The 12,277-nt window shown below is 41.9% G+C and overlaps 1 long non-coding RNA gene across 1 annotated transcript in view; it reads right to left on the bottom strand.

Moving 5' to 3' along the window:
* LOC119855133 overlaps positions 1-12,277 on the bottom strand; it is a 91,615-nt gene that overhangs the window by 69,071 nt on the left and 10,267 nt on the right. The gene's annotated exons all lie outside the window — the stretch shown is intronic.

Below are 12,277 nucleotides of genomic sequence, written 5' to 3'. Positions count from 1 at the left end.
GATGTGAAAAAATTGGAAAGTTCCAGCGGAGGGCATCAAAAATGATTAGGAGACTGGAGCACATGACTTTTGAGGAGAGGCTGAGGGAACTGGGATTGTTTAGTCTGCGGAAGAAAAGAATGGAGATGGGATTTGATAGCTGCTTTCAACTACCTGAAAGGGGGTTCCAAAGAGGATGGATCTAGACTGTGGAGTAATGGTGTCAAGTTGCAGCGGGGGAGGTTTAGGTTGGATATTAGGAAAAATTTCTTCATTAGGAGGGTGGTGAAGCACTGGAATGGGTTACCTCGGGAGGTGGTGGAATCTCCTTCCTTTGAGGTTTTTAAGGTCAGGCTTGACAAAGCCCTGGATGGGATGATTTAGTTTAATCCTGCTTTGAGCAGGGGGTTGGACTTGATGACCTCCTGAGGTCCCTTCCAACCCTGATATCACCCTATACCAGAAACCTATTGACCGCTATTCCTACCTACATGCCTCCAGCTTTCATCCAGACCACACCACACAATCCATTGTCTACAGCCAAGCTCTATGATACAACCGCATTTGCTCCAACCCCTCAGACAGAGACAAACACCTACAAGATCTCTATCAAGCTTTCTTACAACTACAATACCCACCTGCTGAAGTGAAGAAACAGATTGACAGAGCCAGAAGAGTACGCAGAAGTCATCTACTACAGGACAGGCCCAACAAAGAAAACAATAGAACGCCACTCGCCATCACCTTCAGCCCCCAACTAAAACCTCTCCAATGCATCATCAAGGATCTACAACCTATCACTCTCACAGATCTTGGGAGACAGGCCAGTCCTTGCTTACAGACAGCCCCCCAACCTGAAGCAAATACTCACCAGCAACCACACACCACACAACAGAACCACTAACCCAGGAACCTATCCTTGCAACAAAACCCGTTGCCAACTTTGTCCACATATCTATTCAGGGGACACCATCATAGGGCCTAATCACATCAGCCACACTATCAGAGGCTCGTTCACCTGCACATCTTCAATGTGAAATATGCCATCGTGTGTCAGCAATGCCCCTCTGCCATGTACATTGGTCAAACTGGACAGTGTCTACATAAAAGAATAAATGGACACAAATCAGATGTCAAGATTTATAACATTCAAAAACCAGTCGGAGAACACTACAATCTCTCTGGTCACTCGATTACAGACCTAAAAGTTGCAATTCTTCAACAAAAAAAACTTCAAAAACAGACTCCAACGAGAGACTGCTGAATTGGAATTAATTTGCAAACTGGATACAATTAACAGGCTTGAATAGAGACTGGGAGTGGATGGGTCATTACACAAAGTAAAACTATTTCCCCATGTTTATTCCCCCCCCATTCCCCACTGTTCCTCAGACGTTCTTGTCAACTGCTGGAAATGGCCCACCTTGATTATCGCTATCAAAGGTTTTTTCTCCCGTTCTCCTGCTGGTAATAGCCCACCTTAAGTGGTGACTCTCATTACAGTGTGTATGGTAACACCCATTGTTTCATGTTCTCTATGTATATAAATCTCCTCATTGTATTTTCCACTTAATGCATCTGATGAAGTGAGCTGTAGCTCACGAAAGTTTATGCTCAAATAAATTTGTTAGTCTCTATGGTGCCACAAGTACTCCTTTTCTTTTTATGATTCTATGATTGCACAAGACATGGACACAAACATAGACCTCACAAATGCCCAGCTTCTGGTAAGCACTGCAATATTTATAAGATACAATCTTTTTGCCAAAGTCTGCAACCAGGATCAAAAACTGCCGACAAAAAAGCAAGCATGAATGCTAATCTAGTAATTGAGGAAGAGAGGACACACAGTAGTATACAGGAGGAGTTCTACCTAGGAACTGTATCTGAAGATGAAGGAAACAGTGAATGGACAATTTCTTTTGAGACTAATGGGACTTTCTTGTAACCTTCAAATTGGCTCAGGTAAATGTTGTTTCAGATATTAGCGTTAAAAGGTTGAAGGAAAAAACCCACCAGGAAACAAGTTGAGCAAATGGGTTAACCTGAAAGCTTATAGTGGGGAGCTCATTCCCACAAGAGGTAAATGAATTAAAAGTGAAGGGAAAAGATCAAATAGAATCGATAGACTTTGTGATAGTTAGAGGGAATAAAGCACCGACAATTTGTTTAACGTACCAAGCCCTTGGGCGGATACAAAGAGTGCACACGGGACACATTATCCCAAGCATTTGATAAAACTGTAGTAGAAACAGAGGTGGAGTCAGATAGTGCATGTTAGCCTGACAATAAAGAACTGTTCAGTCTCAGAAAGGAAATTGAATGAATTTGCTGAGGCTTCAGCTAATGATGAAACTTGACAGAGGATAACTAAGTCTATTCCCACAGAGTGGCCAGAACATTACATATCAAGTCCATATTTCTGGTTCAAAGCAGAACTGTCTGTCACTGAAGGCATATTGTTTAGAGCAGGGGTGGCCAACCTGTGGCTTCGGAGCCGTATGCAGCTTTTCAGAGGTTAATATGCAGCTCCTTACCTTGGCACTGATTCTGGGGCGGAAGCTATAGATGCTAACTTTCCAATGTCCTGGGGGGTGCTCACTGTTCAACCCCCTGCTCTGCCCCAAGCCCAGCCCCCACTCCACCCATTCCCCCAAGGCCTCTGCCCCTTCCCCTGAGCCTTGCTTGCTCTGGCTCCTTCCCCCCCCACCCCGTAGCCTCCTGCTCACGTGAAACAGCTGATTGTGGTGGGCGAGGGGACAGGGGAGTAGATGCTGATTGGTGGGGGCTGCTGGCAGGTGGGAGGCACTGGGGGCTGGGAAGCGGATGTGGCACTGCTGATGTGTTACTGTGACTCTTTGGCAATGTACATTGGTAAATTCTGGCTCCTTCTCAGACTCAGGTTGGCCACCCCTGGTTTAGAGAAAATAAATTTGTATTGCCCCAGATGTTACAAGCTGACAGGCTCACAAGAATACATGGACACTTGGGCATGAAGGCAGGTAAATGCAGAGCCAGAGAGATACTGTATTGACCACAAATGAACAGTAAGATAGAGAACAGGCCAAAAATATCAACCTACATAGAGCCTATGCTAGTCAACAATGAACAGTTAAGGGCATGGTCTAAAGTTGGTGTGGATTTGTTTATATATGCAGGTAAAGATGGTTTTAGTTTGATTATTTTCATTATCCAGAGATTGTTTCATTAAAAACTACCACCTCAAATCATGTTATAATGCACATGAAATACATATTTTATAGGCATGGAATCCCTGAAGTTACCATGTCTGATAATGACCTGCAGTTTGATGGACAAATTTTTAAAAATTGCGAGAGCGTCTGGGTTTAAGCATGTAACTTTGAGTCCCAGGTATCCTCAATCCAATGGCCTTGTAGAGAATGGTGTGAGAATTGTTAAGACTTTGAAAAAGGCCACTGACTCAGATACAGATCCTTATTTGGCTACCCTGAAATATACAGTGAATCATGGACTGTCACCAGCAGAGATACTATTTGGCAGAAAATTAAGAAAAAGAAAGTAGTAATCCCTAATGGCAATGCTGATTTAGATGTGTCTAAGCAATATAAGTGTAAACAAAAGCTATTTTATGACAGAGCTATTTTATGACTCCAGGGGTGTTGGAGTCTTTGAAGCCACAGATGTGCGGATTCATGATGGTACTTGCATAGAAGGCAAGAGTGACTCCAGAAGTCACCTCATGATTTTAAGAAATACAGACTCCTGAAGGAGATATGTTTTGGAGGCACAGGAGACATCTGCAGCATCTTCTGAAGAAGTGGGGGATAAGGAGGCAGATACTGCACTGACAGTTACAGGACGAAGCTGTGAAAAAACCAATGAAGAGCCTTCCAATCAGCAAGCAGAGCAGTCTGTAGATTCAGCTAGCACAAGGTTTGAAGTGGTGCCTCATAGCTCTAGTGGACTGCACAGAGCATCTGAAAGACCCACTGAGCACTTCTAAAAAGTTGAGTAAGTTATGGTATTTGTACAGAAAAAGCTGGTATATATGTTTAATGGTATGGTGTTGCTTTTGATGGAAAGGGGAGATGTTAAGAATATGTACTGTGCCTTTAAGGGCAGAGGACATGCTAGTGAGAGCTGGTTGGAAGAAATCTAATGGCAGCTTCACCAGAGACACAGCTAGGAGCACATGACTCTCCTTTGTCTTATGTAACTCCATTTTAGTGCTAATAAAACCTTACTTCTAAGAGTCCAGACTCTGCCCCCTTCTTATGAATTCACAAGACAATAAAACCAAGAGACACACTCCATGGTCTTATACACCAAAGGGATGTCTTAGCTTTACAAGTCAGGAAGGCCTCCTGGGGGTCTCTTCACTCTCTCTCTGGGGTGCAAGAACTATGCTAATATTCTGTCTTTTGAGTCCAGGCTCAGGATAACCCCCACTGATTTAACTCCATAGCTTTGTTTACAGCTAATATGTAAATTGAGGTAAACCCACATTCCTTGGTCTAGGACAGAGCTATTTATCTCCTTTAACTAGGCGAGGTTGTCTGGTCTTAAACATGTGCTAGTAACATCATACACAGGGAATTTGTAAAATTACATATAATATTAACACAGCCATGTTACACTTATATTAATAATCAGCATTGTATTTGCTTTCATATGATACCTGACAAGGCATATTTGTTCAAATATTATTGCAGTACTGTGTAAGTTGTGAGTACAGGGGCACCTATGGTCACAACACCACCTACCTTACATTGGATCAATCTTTAGTTGCTCAGCAACATTTAACTGATAAATAACTGAAAGCTAGGTAGTGCTTTCTTTCTCTTTTTCTATTCTACCTTAAATTAGCAACAAGTGAGATCAGCCATTTCAGGTACGGTTCATAGAAGTCCTTTAAAATGTTTTAAGCTTTGTGAATTACATTTTTGCTCATTGCTGACCCTACAGGTAAAATGATATCCATGTCACACCCAAACTGCAGTTGCTGATAGCATGGCCAGAAAGTTAAAGAGATTTAATGAGAGATGGTATGGCTTTGAAGGCACCCAAAAGCCTTGGCAAAAGCTTTCCTTTTCTCTTCTTCCTCATTGCTGGTTCAGACAATTTAGAAATTCTAATTACTGGACCCATTTTACCATCATAAGTTGAATAATGGTGTGGATTGCAATTTGTCTACATTTGTAGATATTTTATCAAGTCTCTGGAAACAGTTAATGTCAGGTTCAAAAGAATTTCAAACATATTGTAAATAGCTGGTCTAACTGGAGACTGAGGAGAAAATTTTCATCATGGTGATGCTGGATTTACCTATCCAATAACATCAAAGCTTAATGGAAGTCCAACAACTAAATCCTTGTGAAACACATTGAAAATTTACTCCTACAGTTGCAAGAGACCGTACATACAAAGAAGCATTTTGTGTACAATGAATTGGCTTAAGGCTAACACACAGCTATCACAAAACGGAGAAGACGCTATGTGATAGTAAAAGGGGGATATGATTAACAATAGGTTAATGTCATAGATTCAGGTTCTTACAGGGGCTCCAGAATGGGGAGGGAACAGGAGGCCATAGTCCCCCCACTTTTAAAAGTGGGAGGGCTATGCCCTTCTACTTTTACCAGCCATAAGGGTGAATGACAGGGAAAGGGGTGTGGCCTTGGGGGGAAGAGGTGGTGTGAGGGTGGGGGGGTCAGGGGCAAGGAGCAGAATGATGGTGGGAGATTGGGGACGGAGGGGCAGCATGAGGGGGTGGGGCCACAGTTCAGGCACCCCACTGTTAGGAAGCCTCTGCCGCCCCTGGTTCTTATCAGCACTCAGAAGTAGATACTTCTCTATAGCTCAAAGTATGTGATTCACTTGGATGTTCACAACTGGCCTTGGAAACAACCAGCTTTCTCACATATATCTGATATTTCCGGGTTCTGGTAAGACTGAAAATACCACAAGGAAAGCCTCTCGCTCCTGATATTTTGGTTCTCTTATTTGTATCCCTAGCCAACATTGAGAAATGCTGGAATATGTGAAATTGTAATTAAATTCTAAAATTTTTTAGAGTGCAAGTTTAAAATCTGAACGTCTTTGAACCTAAAAAATGGCACATGCATGTAGGAATAATGGGCCTGATTATCCTCTCACACCCATATAACTTCATCAGTGTGTCAGGATCCTGATCAGGGCTGTTAGGACCAAGGGTCAGAGCAGGATCAAACCTGCGGCTGTGAGTAGCAGAGGAGTTTGTTGTCAAATTCCAGGTGTGGGTCAATAACAAGGGTTAGAGTCTGAGTCAGGATTCAGGTCAGGAGGCAAAATCCAAATCAAGCTAAGGTCTAAGCAAGGAGTTCAGGAGCAGGAAGAGTCATGGCAGCTAAAGGAGAGCCACAGTGTTGCCTGCAATGCCCGCTGGGTTTATATAGGGCGAGGAGCCAATCGGGAGCCATGAAGCTGCTGCTTGCCAGACCTTTTGAGGTGGGATGTGCCATAGTCTGTGTCCACATGGGTCATAGAACTAGCTTGTGCTCCACTGCCTATCTAGTGCTGGGTAGCAGTATGAAGCTGTTAGCTACCTAGTATTTCTATAGGGCTGGGTTCTAGACCTGTATGGCCTTACACTAAGCCACTATCTCCGAGAAGTGCATCTGGCCCAGTATTTGTTACATGGGAAACCTTGCAAAACTTTCATAGTTTAGAATATGTCTGAAAGACAGTGAAATGGTTCATAAATAGGAAAAGGCATATGGACTGAAGGACAAATACTGATATGGGGTCTGTGTGTGGGAGCTGTGAAAAGCAAGAGAGTGATGACAGCTGGAGGAGTTGTCAATTATGACTATGAGCTGAATGACTCTGTGCATCAATTGCCCTTGTGTGGGAACAGGAGTGACATTGTCACTAAAAAGGAATCTTGCGGTGATCTGTTCATCTTAATTGAACATTTAAAATTATGGGGGAAAAAAAAAAATCTAACAACACTAAAATGAAACCACCATAAATCTTTAAAATAAGGTGGAAAAAACTGTTTCCTAGCAATGAGAAGATATTTGCCAAATACGGAACAAATTACTAACAAGGCCTACTGTAGCAAAGCACCACTCAGTTCTAAAGATTTAAATGAGGTTCTAGAAAACTGACTCTCTCCTTAGAAAAGCAATGATCATTTTTCAATTTCATTTTGTGGTCGTTGGTTAAAGGTAAAACATACCTTTCCCTCATTCTTCTCCATGATTTTAACAATTGTATTTCTTTCCAATTTGTAATTATACCTTGCTCATAACTGGGATACATAGAGATTAAGGGTGAAATAGTTCAGATAATAAGCATCAGTAAGTGCCTTTGCTGAAAACACAAACTGGACGCAGACCAAACCCTTCTAGAACCAAATCTTTCAGTCCCTATTCAGGCAAAACTTCCCATTAAATTGATCAGTCTTCCTTCTGGTAAAGATTGGGACTCTGACCCTAAAGTGCAGATCTACCCTGAAAAGTGACAGAGCAAAAATATTCTTTTCAACAGATCCTCTCCCTTGTATATTCAGAATCATTTCTATTTTAATGTTAGAGGGTCAAACTGTGTACTCATGAATTGATGAAATCTCAGATTAAATTAAACGGGAATTTTATTTAGTTCAGAATTTGGCCCTCTTTAAAAAATTTCCAGTTTTTAAACTCCTAATATCATCAATCATCTTTTAACTAGGTTCCAAATGCAGGACAAATTTCCACCCTCATTTCCATCTTTGCAACTCAACAGAAAACATTTCATTACACTTGTGCAATTCTATGAAATATAATGGGGTTGTTCAGGAGTAACGGAGTAAAATTTGGTCTGCAGGATCTTTATTATTGATGATGTGTGTGAAGGGGAGAACCCAGCTTGACTTTTAGATTCCAGGCTGAATTTACAGGACTGGCACTTAGGAAAACCACCTTCTTACTTTCAAACTACGCAAATGTTATAGAGAAATCACGGTGCCAAAATACATATGGAGCTCTGGTACATTATTATTATAGAACATTAGTTTTACACAGTCTTTACAAGTCGGCATCTGTATCTTGAGATATTGTACTTCTATAGAGGAGTAGTTACTTACATGAGTAGTTCCATGGAAGTTAGTGGAAACAATGTGAGCAAGATTTTCAGAGCTAGTCTATGGTGTTGACATACCCTCTATGCACACAAAGAACAGATAGATTGAACTGGTATAGAAAGCCCTGCAGCAACTGTGGGGGAAATAAATCCACTCTAAGACTGCAGGTGTGGAGCATCTTCACAGTTGCTATTTCAGAAACGGGGGGGGGGGGAAGGGGGCATTGGGATCCCAGCCCATGCATACATCCATATATGTGTCCATTGGTCATGCATGATTCCAGACTCATGTGGTCAAATCCTCAACCATCTTCAAATTTAATTGATTTTAAAGCCAAAAGGGATCATTACAATCCTAATGTCCTCTCTGTAGTGTTCTTTACCGGGTGGATATAGAACTTAGTTCCTCAACAGTAGGAACATACTGTTCAGTCATCCATCACACATACACTGATACTTCTATGGTGTCCACTGCATGCAGGGAACTTCCATAGTGCCTACAAAGCTGGGTGAATTCCACCTCCCAGATAACTGCATCCCACTGAGAAATTGAGTTGTGATGTTGATATGCAATTAACCTAGCTTTTCATTTATCATTTTCTATAATGAGACTGCTAATTATGACAGAGTGCTATGTTTTTATTTTGTTTGATTAGAATTTGATTACAAGTGTGGCCAATCTGCAGAGGATTAGGTACGGTCACAACTGTTGCATTCCCTAATGTGGTGATTCTGAAATGAATATGTAACTTTCCATCATTAGAAAAAACAAATAACTTCATTTGTGTAGCTACCACAATTTTTCTTGCTCAGAACATATTGAATGAAACTAATCACTTATGAAGATCTATAATAGTCGTGCACAGCCAATATATTTTGCCATAGTTGGCAATTACTGTTTTTATTGTAGTGGTGCCGAGAGGCCTTATTCAGGTTAGAGCTCTGTTTTTCTAGGCACTCTATATAAAATGTAGTAAATGACACATAAGTAAAATGTATTTTAAAAAGGTTGAAGTGCATATGGGACATGCAGAATGAAAGCCATGGGGCCTTAAATGTCCCACAGGTGGGATTTTAAAGCTGCAGGATTGTAGTTCTTTATTATAAACAATCATTTTTGTTTATTCTCCTAATGTCAAGAATCTGGCTTGCAGTCACCTCTGCTGCATTTGGGAAATATTTTAAATTTCCTGTTGTTACTATGGAGGTCACAGAATGTTCATTCCTTACTGTGAAGTTATTTAACCTGTAAATGCTACAATCTTATTGAAATGTCAGCTGATCATAACAGGGTATTTTAAAGGGACTCAATCTTTTTTTTCCCTCTTACCTTGATTTTGAATTGTGCCTTACAAACATAAGAATGAAATCTACTTTTCTTACTGATTGCTGGTCTGAACCTGCCTCAGCACTTGATTTCTTTTGAGGAGGAGCTGCCCAATGCTATCAAAAATCCAGAAGCAGTAGTAGGGTCTTTCTGAGAGACACCATGGACTTGGAACATCTGGCAGCTGCAGTATCTTTGTAAATGATTGCTTTGAAATGACAAACTAAAAATGGGTGAAACTAGGGATGATCAAATTCTCAGGATTCAGTTGACATGGGCTATGTGAACCAGACTGCTAGCTCCATTAGCAGGAGTTATCTATATGAATCTATACCTCCAAGAAAATCCTTATGCCCCCCTCCCCTACACAGCCATCCAGATAAACTCCATCTCTCATCCATCTCTCCATCTTCAGGACCTGAACACACCCTCACCTTATCTTTTAAAGACTTCTAGTGGAGCCCTTCCTTGCCCACACATGCATATACATGTATGCCCCGAGCTATACTCTTGGCCCTACGTGACCCTGCCTGAGTCTTCAGGGCATGCAAGGTATCAACTTCTCCAGGTAAGTGTTGTTCCAGGTATGGGCTGCTGAATTAAACCCCAGCCCATGGTAAGATGTGAAGATCCCACTCAACAGACCAGCAGTAGTGCTGTAAAGTGTACCACTGCCCCAGAAGCACTGATTGGATGGGGAAGGGCAGACAGGAGAAATTGACCTCTCCACCTTCCCCGCACCCACCTCCAGCCCAAACTAGTTAGAGCATTGGCAAGAAATCTCACCCCTACTTCCAGATGTGAGGTCTTCACTGATTGGAATAGGGGGGTGCAATAGGAGAAAGCTACATGTAGACTGCAGAAGAGGGAATGTGCTTCCAGGGCAGGGCTTCAGACAGCCCTGAAGGAGCCTGAGCTCAGTATTAGGGAAACGACCCAAAGAGTGCATGGTCCCCATGAACCTGCATTACACATACAAATCATTCACTGTCCAAAGGGAAGGAGGTGCTTTAATCTGGAACTAAGGTGCTGAGGCTTTGTGCAAATTTAGAGGAACTACTAATTTCAGGATAAAAAGAAGTAGAATTTCAATTGTGCCTGTGTCCAAATGAAGCCAAAAAGGACACACACACAGCTGTATTATAAGCAGGAAACAACTGTATTCACAGTCATGCCCCAAACTGATGTTTCTTGCTGTTTTAGAGTCTTTGAGGGTCTTGGCCTGATGACTCTCCATTTAAGTTTGTGTTTCAGCTGTGACATATTCCAGTGTTTTGAATATTGTGACTGCTGCAGTAAGCCTGAAACTCCAGCTCAGAAATGAGTGCCCCAAGCAACATACTGACAGCTACAGAAAAATGTATGAATCTTTTGACCCAGGGATATCCTTGTACCTAAGAAGGATGGCAGCCAGCAATTCTCTGGATAAATCAGTGTCATGCTGACTCCTTTGTATTGGACTCACTCATTTCCTCTCAAAATTGCATGCAGTGGCTGGAAAGGTAACAAGGCACTTATACTTTGAGTGATTAAGTCCTAGTCAGGAATAACAATAGTAATAACCAGCTGCCAAGATAGTCTCCCACACAAATAAGGGTAATAAAATCAACACTGCTGTCAATCATTTTGTCTAAATTTTCTACATGTATTTCTCAAAGCACAAGATGAACACAAACTAAAGAGTAATTGTATTTTACTGCCATGCTATTCATTAAATAGCTACTGTCTAATTGCATAATTGCCTGGAAGGGATTTTGCACAACGGCATGGCATTTACCCATGGTATTATTCATCTGTGGAACCCATTGGTACATGGTATCATTGAAGCCAAAACCATAACAGGATTCAGAAAAGGACTAGACATTTATAAAGCTAATGAGAGATGCACAGTTGCATAGATAGACGATATATATGTACTATTTGCCATCATGTTTCAAGGCATTAAATAATGGTAACTACAAAAAGCTTCTTATATGGGCAGGTGATTCCAAAGTTGTCTACTAAAGGGTTTCTTGCATTTCCCACAATCACTACCACTAGATGAACCACTACCCTGATCCACTGTAGCAAAATCCTTTGTTCTTATCATGATTCCTGCTATACATCCAAAAATGAAACCATTATTAGTGGTCAATGGCACCAATTAGGAGGGGGGCAAATGCCCCCATAGGGATTTTGCACGTCTCAAAGTTCCAGTGGCCATGGATTGAGGGGGACCACTTTTAAGCAGTGGTCCTGTACTAAATCAATACGGCTGCTGCCAGAGTGGTCCAGAGTGTTGGTCCATCTGTGTGTTCACTATGCCACAAAAAAAATTGACCTACCTGTTCTTCTGTATAGGCTCTTCTGTATAGGGGTGGTCAGGCCAAATTTCAGTGAGTGGTGTTGCAACCTGGGGAATGGAGTTGAAGTGCCACTCAAATTTGGCTCAGTTGCCCTTCCATCTGGGTGGAGGGGAAGCTGGGCCAAATGGTTCTGTGACCTTGCACACAGGGAGTCTGTTTCTGTATGGGGGAACACAGGGGAGTCTGCCAAGGACTCGACTCCTGGCCTCACCTGCTCATGCATCATGTGGGTAAGACAGAGGTGAGACTTCTTGGCCAAGGAAGGAACCAAGTCACTCTGGGAGGAGGAATGAATGAGCAGGGACCAGAACTGGGTTCCTGCTGGAGGGTATGGGGGTAGGGACTGGAATTACCATCCCCAAGATATACCGGAATTGGTGCCAGTGCTAGTGGTGTCATTGTGCTGGATACATATGTCAAAAGAGGAAACTGTCTATGCCAAATAAAGACATATGGCAGGGACATCAACAAATATCTGCCTTTCAAGAGAAAATAAACCTGAGATTTTCTAGTACACACTGAGTCTGGAAGTTATTCTTTA

Source organism: Dermochelys coriacea, chromosome 4 (assembly GCF_009764565.3).
Source record: "Dermochelys coriacea isolate rDerCor1 chromosome 4, rDerCor1.pri.v4, whole genome shotgun sequence".
Classification (NCBI taxonomy): Eukaryota; Metazoa; Chordata; order Testudines; family Dermochelyidae; genus Dermochelys; species Dermochelys coriacea.
This window is presented reverse-complemented; position numbering and strand designations above follow the sequence as displayed.